The 21,650-nt window shown below is 50.5% G+C and overlaps 1 protein-coding gene across 1 annotated transcript in view; it reads right to left on the bottom strand.

Moving 5' to 3' along the window:
* The window catches only part of CACNG2 (calcium channel, voltage-dependent, gamma subunit 2), a 115,189-nt gene that overhangs the window by 93,167 nt on the left and 372 nt on the right, over positions 1-21,650 (bottom strand). The window lies entirely within an intron of this gene.

Raw genomic sequence — 21,650 nt, 5'->3', positions numbered from 1 at the left:
CTTCTATTCAAAGACTCGACCCAATTCTCAAGCCTTCTCCCCCACAGTTCTGACCCAATTCTCTCATCATTTCCACAAAGACGTGACCCAATTTGCCTCCATCCTTCCCCCTGCACATGCGACGACATTCCCCCTACAGCTCCACGCTACAGATATGACCTCATTTCCACCTCCATGCCCGTCATTCACACCTGTTCCCCTCTGTTTCCCCATAGTGGACTGCAGCCAGGCCGGTCACCGCCTCTTCCCGGCGCCGGGACACCACCCGCTTCTCTGAAAACACTGAAGACGCGGCCTCACTTCCGCGCAGCGACCTCTTCGCTGCCCAGGTACGCTCCCAGCGATTCGACCTGATTCTCCGGCTCCCCAAGCCCTACTCGGATCCATCGATCTCATCGCGCCCCCTCTTCCCAAGGACACAGGGTTTGAGTCGCTGTTGGAAGTCAGGCCCTCCGACACAGCCCACACTCCCAATTAAAGTTTGCAGCACGACACAGAGCAGGCAGTTACTGTGGCACCTGGCATGGCCAGAGGAACCGCACAGCTGGCCATGCTTTGATCTGATATTCGGTTATTAGGTTATTTTTAAAGAAATCATTTTGTTGGCAGCCTATGCGTCAGCGTTTTGGATCTTCTTTTTTAGAAGAAGGGTGTGTGATGTGTTCGGGCGAAGTGTGGTAGGACTGACAGTCAGGGGCTGAAGTCCTTCGTGTGAAAACGCGGAAAACAGCGAATGCACCTGGCCCCGAACGACCCCCGCTACGTCAGGGCTCCCTGAGAGGTTATGGGAGGCGGCTCTCTGTGGACTTTCATTCTCGGCTGCTACCTAATTAAAACATAAATACGTTTCCATTATCACAAATGATTTTTATTTATCCACCAGGAAGCAGGCTACAATCCTTTACGCAGCTTTTGAAAGCTACTAAATAATTATCAGGTGGCAGGGGCATTAAGTACTATCAATTTTGGGGGACTGATTCGGGAGAATAACCTTGGGGTGGGGGCGATGGGTCGAGGGAAGTCTGGGATGGGCTTTTGTCACCTTAGTTTCCATAACTGTCATTTCCTCCCTAGATCACTGTCCCCTTAACGTGGCACGGAGACAGAGCCCACTCCAGCCGTCCCTTTTTCTATGAACTTAGCTGAGTTGGGGTGATACTCAGGGTGGAACTCAGGTTAGAAATAGTTGTTGTTTTGAAAAATCCAGAATTTTTCTCCTGAAATGAAATAATGCAAGTTAAAGGGCTTCCATACTATTAAGAATTGTTTTAGATGGTAGTCATTATTAGGGTAACAATGCCTGCGATCATCGTAATTACCATCTTCATCACCACCACCTGCATCACCACCACCTTCATCACCATCATTAATTATCACCACCATCACTGGCCCACAGTCACATTTACCGTGGCCTTTATCACCACCACCACATCTGAACCACTCTGATCTCGACCTTCACCTCTCAAGTTCTTCTCTTCTCCTGTCAACTTTTTTTTGAGACAGGGTCTCACTCTGTTGCCCAGGCTAGAGTGCAGTGGTGTCAGCCTCGCTCACAGCAACCTCAAACTCCCGGGCTCAAGCGATCCTGCTGCCTCAGCCCCCGAGTAGCTGGGATTACAGGCGCATGCGCCACTATGCTGAGCTAATTTTTGCTATTTTTAGTGGAGATGGGGTCTGGATTTTGCTCAAGCTGGTTTTGAAGCCCTGAGCTCAAGGGATCCTCCCGCCTCAGCCTCCCAGAGTGCTACAGGAGTGAGCCACCGTGCCTGGCCCTGTCAACTTCTTTATTTATGAATTTATCCTTTCAAAAGAATAGGAATGGAAAATAGAAAAATTATTCCCTATTTTTTATTATTTTAAGAATTTGTATCTGTTTTCTTCATGAATAAGTTAGAAGCTAAACATCTATGTATTGTTTTCTTTCAATTTTTGGTTACATTTCAGTGGCTCTTCCGTTTTGGTTTTTCTTCACCCCCCAGCCTCTCTCTCTGTTGGTTTAGGTGTCCAGCCCTAAAGGCAACTGACGGGGCACCTGAGAATCCAGAGAACACCTCCGGGGGCCCTAGCAGAGAGACCAGATCTTTCCTACTTGGAAACAGCATGGAAAGAGAAACTACTTCATTTATCTCTCTGTGGCAGAGGAGTACATCTCTTTACTCAGAGTCAAAAGTTTTTCAAAAGGAAGAAGGCAGTAAATCAGAATCTTTGGTCAGCACTGGTGCTTTGGCACAATGATCTTCACATCATTGACATCAGTAAATGTTTGCGGAATTCAACTTAAGTGTCAGCTTTTGGTCAGGAAAGGAATTAAATCCATAGTCCCCTGGGCAGCCACCTTTATTCTAAATCTCTTTTTGGGTCACATCCCTAATCTCTCCCACTTCTTCCTTTTGTCTTTTTTCAAAATTTATACCACTGATGCTGAAGTTGTTTGGAATCTATCGGCTAGACTTAAATCCAGCAGGGTTTAAATACCAACACCATCAATGACTAACCTGAAAAAAATCATTTAACTTCTTTTGGCCTTAGTTCTCTCGTTTGTGCAGGGGGAATTATTGCCATAGGGGGTTGTTGTGGGAGTTGGATGAAAGAAGGTCTCTACAGTAGATTCCAGAGTGTCTGTGCATATGTGGCAGGTGCGTACGTGGCACGTGTGTGTTTCCTGTGGGTGATCACTTCCCCCTCTCTGTCGGGTCCATTTCTGGGTAGCCAAAGGATGCCGAGGCGGCCTCCTCTTGGGGACCAACCCTCCCTCTACCATCAGCCTGTCTTTACGATGCTCAGCCATTAGGAGAATCTGATAATTGAATTAGGGAAGTGTAACATAGACAGACCAGGAGGCAGAATTCCCGTGTGAGTTTCTGCCCTTGCACGCACTGCAGGGACGCTATGAGACGGCTCCTCTCCACAGATGGGGATGGTTCCCACAGCGTGGCTGAGACTTGGGGAGAAGGTGCAGGGCTTGAAGCCCCGTGCAGGAGTGAGAGAGTGGAGAGAGGGAGTCCTGAGCCCGCCCGCCACCTCTGCCCCTGTTAGCTGTGCGACTCTGAGCAAACTGCTTGATCTCCCAGCTTCCTCCTTTGCAGAAGGGAGATCCTGAAACAGCTTGCATGGTTGTTGTGAGGACAAAATACAACCCTTGGCCTACAGGAGGGTGCTCAGTAGACACTGTTTTCTCCCTTCCTTCCCTCTCCAACCTCCCTTCTTTCTGAAGACTCCCTTTTCCTTGTATTTCCCCCTCCGCCCCAGGTTTCTGGATTCAGATTTTCAGAAACGCTGGCTGCTCAAGGGTGAATTGTGCACAACCTCAGCTTTTAGGAGGATGGACGCTAAAGAATCCAATACGTGATAAATGTTTGCGTAAATGAGATCAACAACAATACAATTATTTGGGATCATTATTAAATTGTGAAATCGAACGAAGCCAAAATAATAATAATAATTGCATCGAAAGTCAGCGGACAGTTACACCCTCTCATATGTCTGAAGATCCTGCCCTAGTTTATTACTTGATGCTCTATCATGCAGTTATTAAAAAGCAGACATCCGAGCTGACAATACTAATAATGGTGATGAATCGCTCCAGCACGGACGGCTCTCACTTTGTTTTAATTGAAGGGAAGCTATGGAAGTGTTTTCCCTCATTTTCAAAAAAACCATCCTTTTTTTTCTCAGGCCATCTGTCTGGCTATTAAAATCCCATCAGCTTCATTGCGAGAACGCTTACTTCCCCCACGCCTGCCATCCCAAAGGGGGTCCTTACAGCCAACTAACTCACGGTAGCTCGGGTCCCTCCAAAGGGAAAGCGCAGTGGCTCTCAACTCTTCCTTCCAGGCGGCCTGTCATTGCTGTGCAGACAAGACACTCTGTGGTTCATTTCCCCCGCCCCCCGCCCCATTAATGCCCAGAAATTAGTTTATATCCCTAAGAATGTGTTGATTCATTCAACTGTAAGAAACGACTATGTCTCTTCTCAGCGGTTCAGGGTCTGACAAGACAGTGTTGGATCTTCCGAATAAACACTCCCGGGGTGCGGTTCAACACTCCATGTCCAGCGCCTACTTTATGGAGATGATGGCAGACGAAGCCCCCGGAGCTAAGGGGATGAGTCAGGACGGAGGGGAGGGAGCAAACGCCTGTGATCTTCCTCATTGGACACCCGGGTTCCTGCTACCTGACACTATGTCTCTTAGGTTTGTGCGTCGCGTTATTCCAAACCCTCCCTGTAGTCCCCCAATCCTTTCGGTCATTACCGTCATGCCAGACAGCAGTCGCTGTGACGACAAAGCAGCCTTTCCTCTCTCACCCCGGGGAAAACCATTCCCGAGAGATCTCGTAGCTTCTCCAAAAAGCACCTCTCCGTGTGAGAGGTAAATCCTGTGTCTGAAAGATTCGGGTGGCGAATAATCCCTCTCGCTCGGATGGATGGATGGAGTCGTGGGTGGGGGCATCTCCCGAAGACCCTGCGGGAAGCCTGAGGGGAAACCCTCCAGCACAGACCAGTGTGTGAACAGCGAGGCAGGATCTCTCTCTCCCGGGGCTGCTGTCCACACCACCGCCCTTTCTAGGTGGAAGAATGGGTCAAATTGGACTAAGAGCCGAGAGCTCCGGCGCCTCAGAACGGCTCTTGGAGTCCAGGCGGTATCTGGGGATTGGCCTCTGACCTTCTTTGCACTTTCTACGCCGGTGCCTCTTTTATCACCTAAAGAGAAAAGCTGATGAGTGATGGGGATGAAGGGCCACCGGTCCCGCCACGTCCTTCAGCCCCGGCAGCTGCTTTATTAGTCAGCACGGCGCTTTCGCCAAGGGGCTGGTGGGCCACTGTGGCATCTGAGATGGATTCAGGTGGTACAGGGACGAACACGTCAACAGATTCGAGCTGAATATTTTTGATGTGTGTTAAAAATATAACTGGTGCGTTGAATCAGTGATTTCTTAGCTACTATCGCTTAGGATGAGGCTCAGACGGGATTAATTTAAAGGTAAGTGTTTGGTTGATAACAGCATGGGTGGTGTCTGGATATAGCAACCATAGTGCACGTGGTACCCAGACGATGGAAGGGTGGGGAGTCCTGGTTTAAAACATCACCGTCTGTTGAGTTTCTACTGTGTGTGCAGGGCCTTTCCATAGATTATTTTAATTCGTTCCGCATGCTGCTTGAGAAGCAGTGCTCCTGTTTTCTGTGGCAGACAGGAAATGGGGGTTCAGGAGAGATTAAGCACCTGCCTGCGGTCGCAGGGCCAGACAGGATTCAAACTCAGGCCTGTCTGATGCCCAGACCCGGCTCCTTCTGCCAGCTCGTGCTGCCCAATCAATCCGGGAAGAAACTAGGGCAGGAAGTGGTTGGGTTCTAGGGAAAATCTATTGGTCCCGGGCTGCTGCGGTGTGTGGTCGTGTTGTCGGAGGCCCTGGCCTGTAACTGTAGCCTGGGTCTCGGCCACAGGCTCTGCGGCTTCCTCGCGTCGCTCAGTCCGCAATATCCACCCCCGGCCTGGTGTTTCTCTGTGCTGTGTCTCGGTGGGCTCCTCCGGGCAGTGTTTCTGGGGGCAGCAGGGGGTGTCTCTCCCTGCCTGGGGGAGGCAGGCCCCTCCCTGTGGTCTGCTGCTGTTTCCCTTCGCTCTGGCCAACTGTCACGGACCCTCTGGGCTCGAGAGGGCCCGGCCGGCGCCCTGGCATCTCCCGTCTCTCCAGGCGGCCTCTGCCAGCCTTCGCGGGCTCTTCCCCCACCCCCGCCGCCTCGCATCATCCTTCATGCCACCTCTGGCTCCCATTCTCCGGTGGCCTGGAAAGCCACCGCCTGGGACACAGGGTTGGGCCGCCCCACCCGTTCTGCCTCTGGCCACGCTCTTGTAACCCTGAGGCCCACCGGGACACCCCAAAGGCGCATGTTCTCAAGCTGGAGGGGAGGCTCTTGGAAACAGACCTTTCGGGCCAGGTTCTCATGTTCTCCTGAGAACTCGGTCCTGGGGAGGGAGTCTGCTGTTTGGGGATCGAGGCCGGGAGAGCCGCCTGCTCTCTGAGCTGCTGCTTACCTGGCAAGCCAAGGCACAGACCAATTTGTTCCTTCCTTCCCTCCCTCTGTCCTTCCATCCTCTCTCCCTTTCCTGCCTCTTCTTTCATTAAAAACTTTCGCTGAGAGCCTACTATGTGCCAGACACCGCCTTAGCTATTAAACTCCAACGAATCGGCCACCCCATTTTATTCACCAACTGCCACCGTGTGCCAGGCAGAGGGCAGAGAGGCAGATCTGACGCCGTCCCTGTCTCAAGGGCTGTGCTGTCCGGTTGAGGAGAGAAAGACTCGACAACAGAGAGTGTAAGAAAGTGCACAGATCTTCGCGCACGTCTGACCTGGCGCAGGTGGCGAACGCCTGAGGGTGGCGCTCCTGGGCTTTCCAGCCAGTGGGAGACAGGTGAGCTTTGCCACCCCCCTCTCCTGGCTTCCGTCACCCCCCTCACCCTGTCAGAACGGACCGCACCGCGGGATGCCAAGACAACAGCAAGAGTGCCCTGCCACGACCTGCCCCAGAAATAAAGCCCCTCTGTAAGGAGGTGTCCCTGTCACAGAGCAAACCCAGAAGAGGCACACTTCATTTCTCAGTGCGACTTCAGGCTTCCCCTTGCTAAATTCTGCCGCTCACTCTGTCGTGTGGAAGGGCCTCGGATTGGGACTTTGCGGGACAGACAGAGGAGCCTGGAGCTCCCCCAGGGGTACAGAGGTGCGAGGTGGGGGAAAGGGGGCAAGGAGACTCAGGAGAGCAGTGGGCCAGGCCTCCCCAAGCTGGGGGCTTCGTCTGCCCCGGGAGAGCAGCAGCCTAGCGGGGGGCCCAGAGGGACCGTCGGATGTGGTGCAATGGCCAGGTCCCTTCGTCCCAAAACATTATTGAGCAGCTACCATGTGCCAGTCACCATGCTAGGGGCTGGAGGCCCATGCCGCTTGCTGCCTGGGACTGGACACATGGGACTCCACACAGCCACTTGTGGCTCTGTGACAGGGACAAGTCCCTTCCCTCTCTGGGCCTCACGTTCTTCCATGACAAGGTGAGGGTTTGGACTAGATGAGCCCTGTGGCATCCCTGCTAGTCGCCGTCTCTCTTTCCTTTTCCCACAGCGACAGAACCTCTACTTTTTCACCAGGCATGTGGCCACCTGGAATAAAGGTTATCTTTTCGAGACTTCCTTATAGCTAATGTATGGTCGTGTAACACATTTCTGGCCAACGAGACTAAAGCAAAATTGTTGTGCAATATCTTCCAGGAAATCTCCTTGGGAGCCAGGTGAAGGTTCCCTTTGCCCTGTTTTTTTGGTGCCATTCTTCACCATGCTATGTGGAATGTGAAGGCAGTGGCTGGAGCTCTGGCAGCCCTGCTGGGCTGTGAGGTTGAAGGGCACCCTGGAGCGACGGTGGAGCAGGGAGCTGGTAGGAGCCTGCATCGCTAACCAGTTTGTGGAGCCTCCAGACCAGCCTTACATTTCATGCCTCCAGATTCATTTACTTGAAAAAGAATAAACTTTTTGTCTTATTTAAGCCACTGTTAATTTTATTTTTCTGTTACTTGTAGTCAAATCTAATCCTTTCTGATACAAACTCTAAAATCCCTTCCAGGTGTTCCATTCTGAGGTTGTGACATTAGGAGAGTTCTTTAACCACTCACTTCCCAAGGTAGGGAGAATAATGGCCTCCCATAAGGTGTCCAGGTCCCAGTCCCTGTATCCTGTGAGTGTGTTATGTTGCCTGGCAAAAGGGATTAAGGTTGCAGGTGGAATTAAGCCTGCTAATCAGCTGACCCTGAGATAGGGAGATTATCCTGGATTATATGGGTGGGCCCACTGTAACTACCGGTGCTTAGGTGTGGAGGAGGGAGGCAGGAGAGTTATGACAAGGACTCTGTCCAACGTTGCTGGTTTTGAAGATGGAGGGAGTGACCACAGGCCAAGGAATGTGGCAGCCTCTAGCAGCTAGAAAAGGCAAGCAGGTTCTCCCAGGAGCCATCCCTGCTGACACCTTAGCCCAATGAGTCCTGCTGACACCTTAGCCCAGAAGTCCCTGAGACTTCTGACCTCCAGAACTATCAGATAATAAGTGTGTACTGTTTTAAGCCACTACATTTGTGGCAATTTGTTACAGCAGCAATAGGAAACAATACACTCCCTCTGTTTTCTCCTGGGTAAAATGAGAATCATAACACCCATGTTATAGTGCTGTGTGGCTTAGGGAAGGTGACATACATGTGGTCCTTAGGACGGGGCCCAGCACACAGAAGACCCTCAAACCTTAGCTCTCAGGGAAAATCAGCCCTTCTTCTCATACCTCTGGTCACCCCCTTTAACCATAAATTATAATATTGGCTGAAATGGACTCACAGGAAGTGCTGGGACTGAACTAATGGCTTTCCCAGACTCATGCACTCTGAATTCGTTCGGTACCTGGGAGGAAGGTCATTACTCTCATGGTGGAGGTGGGGAAGCAGGCCCAGCCCACTAGCAGCAGAGGTGGGATTTAGACCCACTTCCGCCAGAACCCCCGGCTGTGTTCCAAAGTGCTGCTTCTCTGGGTGTGGTCTGCAGGCCTGCGGCATCAGCCTCGCCTGGGAGCTCAAAATGCAGAGTCTCAGCCCCCGCCTGCACCCCAGGATCAGCACCCGCATTTCAACAAGATCCCGGGTGATTTGCCTACAAGGTGAAGTTTGAGAGGGGCTGCTCTAGACCAAGTGCTCTGCTCTCTCCTTGACCGGGCCGTTTTGGGCCTCAGGTGATTTCGCTTCCTTTATGTGCTTTGCGCTTTATCCTCTCTGTTCTACTGGGCAATTCCTGTTCATCCTGCATAGCCCACTGCAGAGGCCACTGCCTTTAGGTCCCCTTTCTGACCTCCTTGTAGAGTTGCTCTCTTTTCTAGACTTCGCACGTGCCTGTATCAGTGCCCTGAGCTCGCCGGTAATGGTCTTGGCACCTGCCTGTGTCTTGGTCTAGGACTTGATCTCCTGCAGAGCAGGGGCAGCCTCATGGCACCCAACAAACATTTACCAAGCACCAACCGTGTGCCAGGTGCGGATCTCAGCCCTGGGGCTATGGCAGTAAATATAACAGGCCAAGCACTCTGGTCTCCCAGAGCTTATGTTCTGGGTGGTGGGAAATAAGATGCACTGCAGACAAACAAACAAAGTCAGAGAGCAAACGATACGACGAAGAAAGTAAAACAGGCGAGAAAGACGGAGGACAGAGCACCCCCCCGCCCACCTCACTGCTGACTTGTTTCTGTGGCTTGTGAACTCACACAGAGCCTGACTTATATTAAACATTCAAAAGTTATCACATCGGATCAGATCTGACCATTCTCCCAGATCAAACTACGTTATCTTTAAGTTCGTATCCTTTCTGGGCATTTGCTGGGCAATCTTTCCTACCCAGAAAAATCCTACAATTTCCCTCTTCTCCATGAAGTCTTCCAAGATGAAAGTGAAGAGTGTAGACTCCCCGGGCCCTGAAGCAAGCCTGCTCCCCTCTCTGGGCAGCCGGCACCGCCGGCGTGGCCTGGCTGCCCGGCACCTGGCATTTAGTTATTGAATACAGCGCACCACGTGGCTGGTCGGCACAACAGGGTGTGCTCCCCAACCGGGGTCAAGGTCGGAAAATGTCAGCCTCTGAAAGGAAAGCCGGGAGGGTGGCCTGAAATGGGTGAGAGTCTCTGTCTTTAAAAGCAGCAATTCACCCTAGGGATGCTCTGTAAAAGGGAGTAGACGAGGCTAGCCTTCTACCTGAATCTTATCAGCAAGCACTGCTCGGGGATGTGGGATGTTTGTGCGTTTATTTACAGATGTCTGGCTTCGCTCCCTCTGCTTCTGTGAGCTGCTATACCATGTCTGCGCTGGTGTCGTTTTAGTTATGTTTTTAGCTGTCAAAAGACAAAGGCTCCGCCCGTAATTCGCCATAGGCCTAGAGGAGGATTTGCAAACTTAGATGCCTACAGAGGCCAGGCAAAGGCCACTAAAGGAGCGAAGCAGCCACATGAGCCACGTAAGCCGCTCGGGAGCAGTGGGGACTTGGGGGAAGAACAGAGCACCTGCCACACGGAAGAGACATCTGCTGCCCAGCTCCTGCGGATGGTTGCCAAGCAGGGATGGGACCCAGGGTTACAAAAATCTCCTGGTTTTTTTTCAAGGAAAGCCAAAAATGTGCATTTTTATAAGAAAGTTCTCAATCTGTAGAATATTTGAGCCCCAAACACAAGCACTTGCAGATCACCCTTTGCAACCGCCAGTATATAAATAAATAGTAAACACACGTCTAACAAGCACCTGGCATTCACCAAGTGCTTACTATGCGCTGGCACCTCGGTGAGCAACTTGTGCGGATCATCTTCCCAAAATTTCACAACCAACTCATGAGGAGATACAATGGTTTCCCCCATTTTACACATGGGAAATTAACTTAGAAAGGTTAAATTCTGCATCCGAAGTCACGTGGCTGGCAAGTGATAGGGTCGGGATTCGAACCCAGGCTGGCAGGTGCTAGAGCTGACATGAACTTCAGGCCCGGCAGGAATAAATACATCCTCTGATTATGATGGTGCCGGGAAAACTCTGCGATTGAACGTGCATTGCAATGTCAGACGCAAAGCTTTGCGCTACATCCTGTGTTCATTCCTTCTTTCACGCATCCAGCAAGCACTGACCAATCGCAGTCTAACCATCCCCCTGAGGGGGTCTCTGTCCAATCTCATCCCTCATTACTAACACCTCCCCTCCCCCACACCTGGCCCTCCAGCAATGCCACTGACCTCACCTTGTCCCCTAAACACTCTGCGCTCTGTCACACCTCTGCCTAGGATGGCACCTGGCACATGGTAGCCACTTAGTAAATCCTGTAGAAGAAACGGGTGGGGGAACCCACGGTCTAGAGGGGTGGAGACAGTAACGGAAACAAGCGACGCGGAGGATGGCAGGTGCTGCGGTAGAGGTAAAGAGAGAGGGAACCTGACCCTGGCGGGAGCAGGGCGGGAGGCAGCGGAGATCCTGGGGGAGGATCGACAACCTCGCTAAGTCCTGAAGACAAAGCAGGATGTGGCTGGGAAAGGGCCGTCTAGGAAAAAGCCAGGGGAGAGGGAATCTCTGCAGTCACCCCTTCCGCCTCCACGCGCTGCAAGGGAGGGATGTCCCTGCACTCCGAGGCACGCTTCTGTTTTCAAGGCAACGAGAAACTCTGTCCGCCCCCCCACTCTGCCCCGGGTAAGGAGCATACCCCAATTTAAGCTTCAAAATGTTGACGAGTTCATTGTGCAATGGGGTACAAACAGCAATTTCCGCTCAGCATTGCCCGCAACTTCTCTAAGACATTTATTTATAGATTTGGAGGCCAGGGGAAATTTGTCAATATAATTAGCATAACAGAAGGCTGTACACAGGTTTTGGGGTTGGACAGACCTGGGTTGGAATCCCAGCTCTTCCTCTTTCAACCTTGGGCAAGTTACTTAACTTCTCTGAGCCTCTTTAGATGCAGATAATGGGTATCATGGCACGTATCTTCAGAATTGTGAAAATTAAATAAGAGATAACCTTTGGAAAGCATGTAAAACAGTGCTTAGTACAGAGGAAGCACTCCATGAATGACTAGCTGTTATTATTATTACTATTGTTATTAGTGTTGTGATGGCAGAATAGTTGTTTTGCAAACAACTATTTTGTTCTCTGCAAAAAATATGCTGGAGGAAAATTGGGGACAATTGTCAAACTCAGGGGAAATTGAGGAAGGATGAAAGATAAGGCTTGTCCTTTATCAGAGATAAAGATGGAGCTCCAGGCTGGGGGGAGATGTGACAGAAGAGCGTGACCACCCTGGACGCAGAGTGAGAGGAGAGCAGACGGCGAGGCTGGGGGGTAAGAAGTTCTAGGGGTCAGCACCGGCTGTCTAGGGGTCAGCACCGGCTGTCTCCGGTGGGTTTTGCCCAGTGTCAAGCTGGAGAGGCTGGCACTGGGGTATCTAAGTCGCACGGTGGGCAGTGTGGTGAAGCAAGGGGTGGGTTCTCCGTGCAATGAGGCTACAGAAGCCACACACCTGGGATCGTGTCCCTAATCCTTGGCATTCTCGTGAGCAGCTGCAAGACTACCCAAGGCCGAGGAAGTTCAGGGAAGACTGAATAAGCACAGTGTCAATAAGGAAACAGGGTGGCGGCTCCTTAGGCCAAACCCAGAGCTGCCAAGTCAGTAGCTCTGGGCCGGGCGATAACTAACAAGGATTTCCATGGAGAGGGAAGGTGACCGCTGCCCAGCAGGCAGAGGCTCACCAGCTTCCTGAAGCTTTAAGGCAAAGCCGTGGCCCGGGAGGGCCCCAGAGAGCCTCCGAGGCTGCAGAGTGCAAGGGAAACACCTGCTTGTTCTCAAGGGTTTTGGACAATTGGAGAATATGGTTCCAGCTAAGCCTAGGAGAAAAGACTGCCTGGAGGTTTTGCTTAAAAGCCTGTCTCCTTCCCTGGGTGGGGAGCTCCTGGGGGCCAGGCACTCTGTCTCTGCTCATTCATTGAACACGTAGCTCCCGAGACCCCGTGTGCCAGGCAGTAGACGAGGCTCTGGGGAGATGGTGGTGGACAGGCAGACACGGTCCCTGCTGCCCTCACGGAGCTTACGGTCTTATAGGGGCACTCAGGTCAGAAACAAGTAAATGCTAAAAAAATAAAAGTAAAAAGTGAAAGAAGGCAATAAAAGCGGGTAATGTGACTGGGGGCCACGTTAGACAGGGGGTCAGGAAGACCGCTTGAGAAGCGACATTGGAGTAGGAACTCGCCATAATCGCCTGTTCGTCACGCGGGGCCTGGCGCGCGGTGTGTGCTCAACAATGCTTGTCATGCCCGGAAGTGAGGCGAGGGGCCCTGGATGTCCTGCCGCCGTACAGCCCTCACGATCTCCCTTTTCCCCCACTGCCCATGTACTACGATGAACTTAGTGCGAGTCACCTGGTTACTGCAACGACCTTTGCGCTGTGCCGCTCACCGCTCAGTAACTCTCACCAGCACCCATCCCATCCATCCATCAGACCCTCGACGGCCGGTGATCCGGAGGGTGGAAGACCCTCCCTGGTTTCCCCCTTTTTGCCCCCCCCCCGTTTTTATAATACTGAAACACACACTGCTCCCTGAGCCATTTCTGTCCCGTTGGGATCACATGTCCACGGCCTTCCGGCCTCACCCTTCCCTGCCTTCCACCTTGCAGCCACATGGGACCATCGGCACTCCCGCGAGGGCACCTGTGTTTCTGCACATGTCGTTCCTCCTGCCTGAAGTACTCTTCTCTCCCTTAGCTTGCTGACCCGTCCTTGAGCCTTCAGAATGCAGGCTTCCCCGGCATTCCCTCCTCCCCAGTCTCCGTGCTCCCAGGATCCCTTGTGCTTGTATTTCACGCTGTGCCGTCATCATCATCTGTTCACTGGTGTGTCTTCTCTACCAGACTGAGCTCCTCGAGGGTGGACATGGAGCCTTTCAACTCTACCCTAGAGCCTCGCACATCCCTGGCAGGTGCTCAGGGAATAGTTGTTGAACAAAGAGCAACGATCACCCTTTTCCTCATCAAGAAAGTTGCTGGTAACACCACATTCTTCTGCTCTATGCTCATTCCTGAGTCACAGGACAGGCACGAGCTGCAAGCTGGAAAAATCCCTTCGGCTCTCTCAGCACCCTGCCTGCACTTCTCCCTGCCAGCAAGATAGCCTACCCTCTTCCTTTGATTCTAAGGCACATATTTTAAGTTTCAAGGTTTCTGAAATTAGAGTGCATTTTATAATTAATGTGGAACATCAAATTTGTTTCCCCGTCCCCTGAAGGCAATTTTTTGGTAGCTAGTTCATTTTCCAATTGGTGGTGAACTGAAGAGGAGCTGGAACTGGGAGAGGAAAGATTTTTATGCACCCAGAAGAAAGGACCAGGGTGCTGGCCGGGCCGTAGTGGCTCACGAACAGCCCCCATGGCAGGTGACATGCGTGTCTGGCATTGGGGAGTACAGTTAACATCTCTCTACTCTCATTCCTATTTTCTAAAAAGTCTAGTGGTTATAACTGAGCCTCATTCAAATTCCAGCTCAAATCCTCGATGATCCTAACCGATTGTAAAAGATGTCAGGAATCTCTCCGAATTGTGGGAGGGTAATAAGGAGAGGCGATGCCAGGGGCTGTCTCAAAGGTCTAGGATGAAATGAAGCTGTTTTGTGAGCTGCCTGTTCCTTAGGATCCCCTGCTCAGACGGCCTGGAGGGTCTCGGGGGCAGGCCCGGGGGCTTGTTCACCATACCTATGTTTCACACAGGGCGGCCCCCACCGTCAACACCTCCACTGGTATTTTTTGAACTTAGTTGATTTGAATTTAGCTGAGTCTATTTCCTCCGTTCTCTGCACGGTCATGGGACATTGTGAGGCCTAAGAGACCCCCACACTCAGGTCGGGGTGCAAGCAGCAGGGGCAAGGCAAAGATGTGAAGGGAATGGGCTCCTCTAAGCCTCACAACAGCCTTAGGGACAGGCATTATCATCTCTGATCAGCAGATGGTAACAGTGAGGCACAGAGACAGAACTGACTGGCCCTGGGTCACACAGCTTATAAGCTAGAAGCCAGAAGATCAAAATGAGCAAAACTCTTGAACAAAACCAACAAAGCCCTTGGGGTCCTGATCACTCCGATTCCCCCTCCTACACCATCCAGCGTCCCCTCTCCAGCTACACATCCCCTCCCTCTCGGTTTTCAAGCCACCCTGGCCTTCACCCCTACTTGTCTCACTTTTATTCTCCTCCATCTCTGCACTTGCTGCCCTCTGACCTACGGGAATGTTCTTTCTTCCTTTCTTCGCCCAGTTAACTCCTATTCATTCTTCAGAGCCCCATTGCCATCTCACCTCCTCAGGGAAGCCTTCCCTGGTTAGATACAATCCCAGTATTAGAAGCTCACAGTCTCATGCGTCTCCCTGGATAGCACTTATCAGAGTTGTAATTTATAGGTAATATATATGTAAAGTATGTGTGAGATTCTTTGAATTCGGGTCTGTCTCTTCCGTGAGGCTCTCAGCACCCTGAGGGCAGTGACTCTGAAGGATGCTGTTTCCCATTGTGTCCCCAAGCCCTGGCCTAGCGTCTGGCACCTCGTAGGGGCTCATAAAGATTTAACCAAGAAAATGAATGAGCAGAGGAATTGCCTGACCTGTGGCTGTAAACTAACCCGGAAACTTGAAATTCACGTTTCATTTGAATATGAGTTTTTGGCCAAAATACTTATATTTGAGGCTAAAAGGAGCCATTGAGTTTTGATAAATTAAAAAGTCTCTTGCGTTATCAGTCTGGAGGTGTATCTTCTCCCCCCACTCCGACCTGAAAGCAAACACTCACAGGAAGCTCCCTGTGGTCAGATTGTGCGACAGACACTTTGGATGGCGTGGAGGGAGGAAGATGTGGCCGGGATCTATTTGTGGGACTTGCACCCCCAGAACTTCCTTCTTAGGCATTTATTTTCTCTCTAAGCACGATTTCCCATTCTCTTTCTTTACTACTGTCCCTTGTGTGTTGAAACTCTCTCCCTTTCTCTCTTTCTCCCCATCTCTCTCTCTCCCTCCCTCCCTCTTTTCTCTCGCTCTCTCCTCTGTGTTGAGTTCATTATTTATTTTTCAGAATGTCATAAAAAATGATGCTTTGGCCACCACGGCTCACTGTGGCAATATGAAGGGACCACCATTGCTGAACGCCCCCCCTGTGGCAGGCAGTGGTCATTTGTTCATCAACAAGGGCAGGGTGACATCATGCATTGTCATGGTTGCTGTGGGTACAGAAGGGAGCAGAACAGACGAAAATCCCTGCCCTCAGGAAGCTGGCAGTCCAGTGGCAGACAGGCAAGGAACACAATGAGCAAGAAGTGCAGTGTGCTGGAAGGGGCAGGGACCTGCAAACACGAAAATAAACAAACCACTACGGGGGTCGACGAGGGGTGGGGGGTGGAGGGTGTTGGTTGCAATTTCAAATGAGGTGGTCAGGGAAAAGCAGGTGCCAGACATCCATTCATTTAATCCCTAAACCACCAGCCACCCTTCGAGGAGGATATTATATTTCCTTTTTTACAGAAAAGAGGCTTGGAGAGGTTAAATAACTTGCCCCAAATAACACACAAGGCTGCAGTGCAGGAAGCGAACTCGGGTCTGTGTGGCTGGAAAATTCTTTCGGTTACACCGCAAAGCTACATCTGAAAACTTGACAAGTTACAGGCGATGTCGATTTGCTATTTTCTGAAAATGCTTGAAATCAAAAAGCAATGGATCATTTACATCGAGGACACTTCCAAAACAAAAGGACAAAAATGAAGAGGTGCGTGGTGAGTTTGGCCTGAAGTTCGGGGTTAGAAATTGCATGTTGCACTCTCTCGGCCTTAGCTACTCAGTTCACAGGAGTGAGGGGGTCAGGGAAAAGTCATCGCCACTTTGAAAGGTGCAGGGCAGCTCAAGACAGCAGCTAGGAGGGGGTGGTATGTTGGGGGAGTTGGGTGGCTCAGAACTCAGGCTTCCTGGGTGCTCCACGGGGGACACAGTGGGACAGAGACAGAATAGAATCTGGTGCACACAGAGAGTATGAAACAAGGCCGCAGTAGCTCGGGTCCGCTGCACAGAGCTCTCGGGAGGCTTTCAGGGTGCACGTGGCAGGGGGAAAATGTAGCTCCATGAGTCATAAGAAGCCTGGATTCAAGTTCTGGCTCTGCCAGTTTCTGCCCACATGACCTTGGTGTGTCGTCTGGCTCCTGTGAGCCTCATTCTGCTCCGCCTGAACCGGAGAAGCTAGGGCAGGGAGTGCGGCGGGAAGGGCTGGGACTCGCGGGTGGAGGAGTCAGGTTTGGCTAACGAAGTGGGAACATGGCTAGCGACGCTGGGCCGGCTCTACGGGGACTGCTGATTAGAACCCAAGCCTTGGGGAGAGCTGTCAGGGTCCTGTGAATTGGATGGGAGGTTTGCCGAAGAGTAGAAGGTTCTGGGGGAAGTAAACAGGGATGGCCCACTCTGATGCCAGCTCTCTGCTCAGAGGTGTCTATGCTGGTGAATATCAAGATCGACCTGGGGGGGGATGCCGGGAGGTTGCTTGGGGGGTACAGCGGGTGTTGCTCCAGTGGCGTCTGCACCTCACCAGTGGTTAAGGCCCTGACTCCGCCGCAGTGCAGTACATCAATGTAGCAAACTCGCACTTATGCCCATGAATATACACATGAAAAATAAATGGGGCGAGAAAAGAAAGGAAAAAAAATAGATCAAACTGAACTCTGGTATACTGTAAAAGAAAAGGGAAGAAAATCAACTGGTAGTTTTTTCCTTCCCTATAGAGGCTGTGTGTACCAGTGATTTTTCTTTACCTTTCATTGAATAATTTGCCTTCCCTTTAGCCAATTAGGAGCTGTGCGACCCCAGCGACTGACTCCTTTTGAATTCGTTTATTTTATAATAATGGATTCATGACTCATTATTATTCTTTTAAAAAAGAAGTTCCAGGAAGAACAAACAAGTCATTTTGACTTCCTCGTCCCTTTTCTCTCCCTCCCTCCCTCTTCTCTCTCTCTCTCTCTCTATCTCTCTCCCCCTTTCTTCCTCTCTTTTGATTACTTGATTGTCACATGTCCTTACGATGTTTGCATTCATTTCAGCAATTTTAAGACTTTCTGCATCAATCCATTGGTGAATTTTTCTTATGCACCTACTATGTGCAAAGTGCCTAAAGAAAGTCAAATAATCTTGGGAATTATGGAGCAGTCCATCAGTATCTTCCATACTCAGCCTATCTGTGCTGAAAGGCAAGAGTGTCTGAAAGGCTGTTGGTTTTCCTAAAATAAAAGATGTATCCTTTCCTTCTGCAGAACAAGAGAGCCGTGGCTGGACCACGCGTGGAGCACTCCACTGCCTCACAGGCCAAGCCAGGGCTGTGCAGTTACGAACTTGGAAAAGACAATTTGGGACAATCGAGACACTTCTTGCTCAAAGATGTAGAATGGCTGGCAGAGCCAACAGCCTGGAGAGGGGACGACAGGAGAAGCCACTGATGGAAGAGGAGCTCAAACATTCAGCAAAGGGAATGTGACAGCCTGATCAGAGAGGGAGAGAGAATTCTGCTCTGCCTCCTGGTAAGGCAAAAGGGGCGACAGAGGGAGAGAAAGAGGGACCATGGCGGGTTTGTTTCTGCCACGGACCACACTGTGCCAGCTGCTGGCTCCTCCTCTGCAGGGCTGGAAATCCTGAGAGGGAGCCGGGAGCTGGGACAGAGGGGAGGAAGGAGCAGGAGAGAATAAACACAGAGAGTGAATTTCTTGCTGTCCCTGGAGACAATGTTTCCTTTAGGTGACAACAGAGGTTAATATCGAGAGCAGCGAGCCACTGAGCGCAGAGACACCTCGCCTGGAAAAAGGTGTTGGAGATTTATTGAACTCTTCCCTGAAAGGGCCAGTTCATCTCTCCATTCAGAGACCTTGATGCAGCATTCCTGAAACGTTCAAGAACTTCTATCATTCTCTACCTACCTGTATCCACTGTCCCCCAAGCCCACCCGCTGCTCCTCAAATCCCACTAAGGACACCGGCCTGCTAGGGTTTCAAGTTCACACACACGGTTTTCAGGTATTTACTCTGCAGAGGGAAAAAACGAGGGCGGTAGTTTCTTCTCGATCCCTCTCCCCCTCCCGCTGTGTCTGTCCCTAACAGGTGGTCATGTCTCTTCTCATTCTACAGCAGACTAGTTAATTTCAAAAGCAGCAAGAGAGGCAAGGACTTTTTTTTTTTTTTTTGATTCTTATTTTCATCAAGAGGGGAATGAAAAGAATCATCTCAGGAGACAAAAAGCCTAATGAAAATCAGAGAGCAAAAGAGATCAGAGGAAGACAGGGCTGTGTTTCATTGGGAGTCATTAGCAGCATCTCAGAGAGATTTGAAATCCGTTCACAACTTCGTGGATATGGGCAGACAACACAAACAAAGTGGCGATGGGGGAGAGCTTTTTTGAAAGTCCAATTTCTCACAAAAATCACAGGTTGGGGGAAGCCAAAGCCCTGATAACTTGATCTCCATAAAGGCTGACCCTTTTCTGAACGCTCATAAAAGCCCGCACATCAACACCTCTCAAGAACTGTCTATGCCAACTTTCAGAAATAAGTGAAATACACACACACATCCATTCAATTAAACCTTTCACAACCCTTAGAAATCAGGGCAGTCTTTGAAAACAAGCAGCTTAAAATCTCAAAACCACATCCTAAGGGGTTAAGGCTGAACTTCCTAAGGTGGCCCCAGGCCTGCAATGCCCTATATTGACAGAGGCTTTGGAAATTAAAGGCCAGGTCGAAATGCGGCCCTGAGCACCAGCCCTTCCTGCCCCGGCCATGGCTACAAGTGGAAAGGGAATATCAACCCCGAAGAGAGCCTGGCTCAGCCTTCCCATCACCGCCTGGAGGCAAGTGCCCGGGGCTGGACCACCGAGGCAGCTCCTAAGCTCATCGCACAATCCTTGGGAAGCGTTGCAATTCTAACCCTTCACAGATGATTCAGGAAGAGGGAGGGCGAGCAGCTTGGAGAGAAAGCTAAAGGGTGGGCAGCACATTTGGGGATGTGGGCATCAAACAGATGGAATTTTAATGAAAATACTTAAGCCTTTTAATGCATAAGTGATCCAAAGCTACTCCCGGTCTTCTTACCTTCTGGGAATTATATGTTTAAAAGATCACGGTATTAAGAATGTGCAAATAAAACCCTGATAAAAAAAAGTGTATTTATACCAACCCACCGATTGCCGGGTGTATTTACCCTAAAATAACGTGCTGTCTTTCCTCTAATCTCCTGGCTACATATCTCCCTCCCTCCATCTAACTAAAATCTGAGGAAGGCAAACTGCTTCTGTGATCATATCCCTAAAGCAGTCCTCATTCACTTTGCTTTTCTTCTCTTTTGGAATAGAAGTCTGTCATAAATGTTTAATTAAATGGAAGTCTTTCCACTGTTAATGACTAGCTGTATGAAAGGCTTTTCATTTTTTTAAGGAGGGGTGTGTGTGTGTTTAAAACAGTTCCTATTAATTTCCTGATATTGAGTCCCTGGCTGGGGAAGAGCATATAGTATTCAGCATAGAGCTCCTCTGCAGAATATGTTAAAGGCAGCGGTTTGGATTGAGAAAGGGCACCAAATGCAGTATGCGTCAAACAGACCATCGCTCAATGAAGTCACTTAGCTATTCAAAACATGTTCAGCCATCACTCAACCGTTTGCACCAAGAATGTCTGGAGGGGGCCATGGAATCTGTGCTTTCCCAGACGTAACCGTTTCCCAAAGAGCGGCTTTTGCTCAGTTTGGGTTAGACCCCCGGGGCCACATCAGTTTCTCCCTCACCCACCGGTTTCCCTCTCTTCTCCCTCATCTGCCGGTCTCAACTCCCTGCATCACCATCCCGCGTTGAGCTTAACAAACAATCCTGCAGTGCCCGCTTCCCGACGCTGCCTCAGACGGCCTCCAGTGTTGGCTCATATCAGAAGCAAAGCACACAAGCCTTTCTTTCCGCATGGAATCATATGTATCACTCTGTGCATGTCCTTCTATGGGTGGCTGTAGCTTGCACACACAGACATGTGTAGCCATTCAAATGCAGTCTCTCGCATTAAAGTCTGTTGCTAAATGCAGGTTGTATGACCTGCAGGAGTTTTTTTCTGTGCTTATTAATGTGTCCCCAAAGCACATGCCTTCATCCGTACCCTGATGTCACAGCTTTTACGCCGTGGGGGCCCCTTTTCCCACAGCACAGGCACACACGCCTCAACGACCCTGCAAGATCAAGGCGAACAGCTGACACCCCCGCCCCACTGCTTCCCCAGTTTCCCCCCTCAACCTCGCGGTGCCCTCGCCTCCCTCCCTGCCTGCCTGCACAATGTCTGATTCCCAAACCGGCTGCAGTGCTGACTCTACGCGCTCCGGCTAACAGACATGTCACTCTGCGTGGAAGTGAATCGGTTCTCAGCCTGCCCTGCAAGTGAATTGCTGTTTATTAGAACTTGGGCTTGCTTCCTGTGAGAGACGTATGTATTTTTAGACTTTGAAAACGTTAAAACACACACATACACACACGCAGCCAGCCGCCTTGAACGATACGTGTGGCTCATAGACATTACGAAATGCTCTTGAACTCAGCCTGAGACCCTGGAATAATTAGGATTTACCAAATAAGGATTCTTTGAAAAAACAGATTTTTTTTTTTTAAAAGGAGATTTGCAGATGATGATGAGTCTGGGACTTTCGGGGAGTAGAGGAAGAGGAGGGGAAAAGGAAGAACATTTTTGAATTCTTCATTGCCAAAAGAGGGGCAGCATTAGAGAAACAATTACTTTCCCCTCTCAGTGACAGCAACGTGAAATCCAATGGCAAATCCTAATGGTTCCAAGGCAGGCAGAGAGTACCTTTGACTTTTAAAGACACTCTCTTGTTGTTTTCACCATATCATAGATTATTCCAATGAAGAGGTTTGGGGGAAGGGGGTGGTGGGGGCGAGAGAGTGGAGTATGGTTTTTGCTCATTGATTTTCTTTCCTCTGAAACTAACCCAACCAACCTTGATCTGTGGTGGAAGAAGTGAAGTAAGAAAATGGTGGAATGTGAAGAGGACTTATTTGGAGGAGGGTGGGGAGGGGGA

Source organism: Propithecus coquereli, unplaced genomic scaffold (assembly GCF_000956105.1).
Source record: "Propithecus coquereli isolate 6110/MARCELLA unplaced genomic scaffold, Pcoq_1.0 Scaffold126, whole genome shotgun sequence".
Lineage (NCBI taxonomy): Eukaryota > Metazoa > Chordata > Mammalia > Primates > Indriidae > Propithecus > Propithecus coquereli.
The sequence above is the reverse complement of the archived record's forward strand: the minus strand, read 5'-3'. Positions and strand labels throughout refer to the sequence as shown.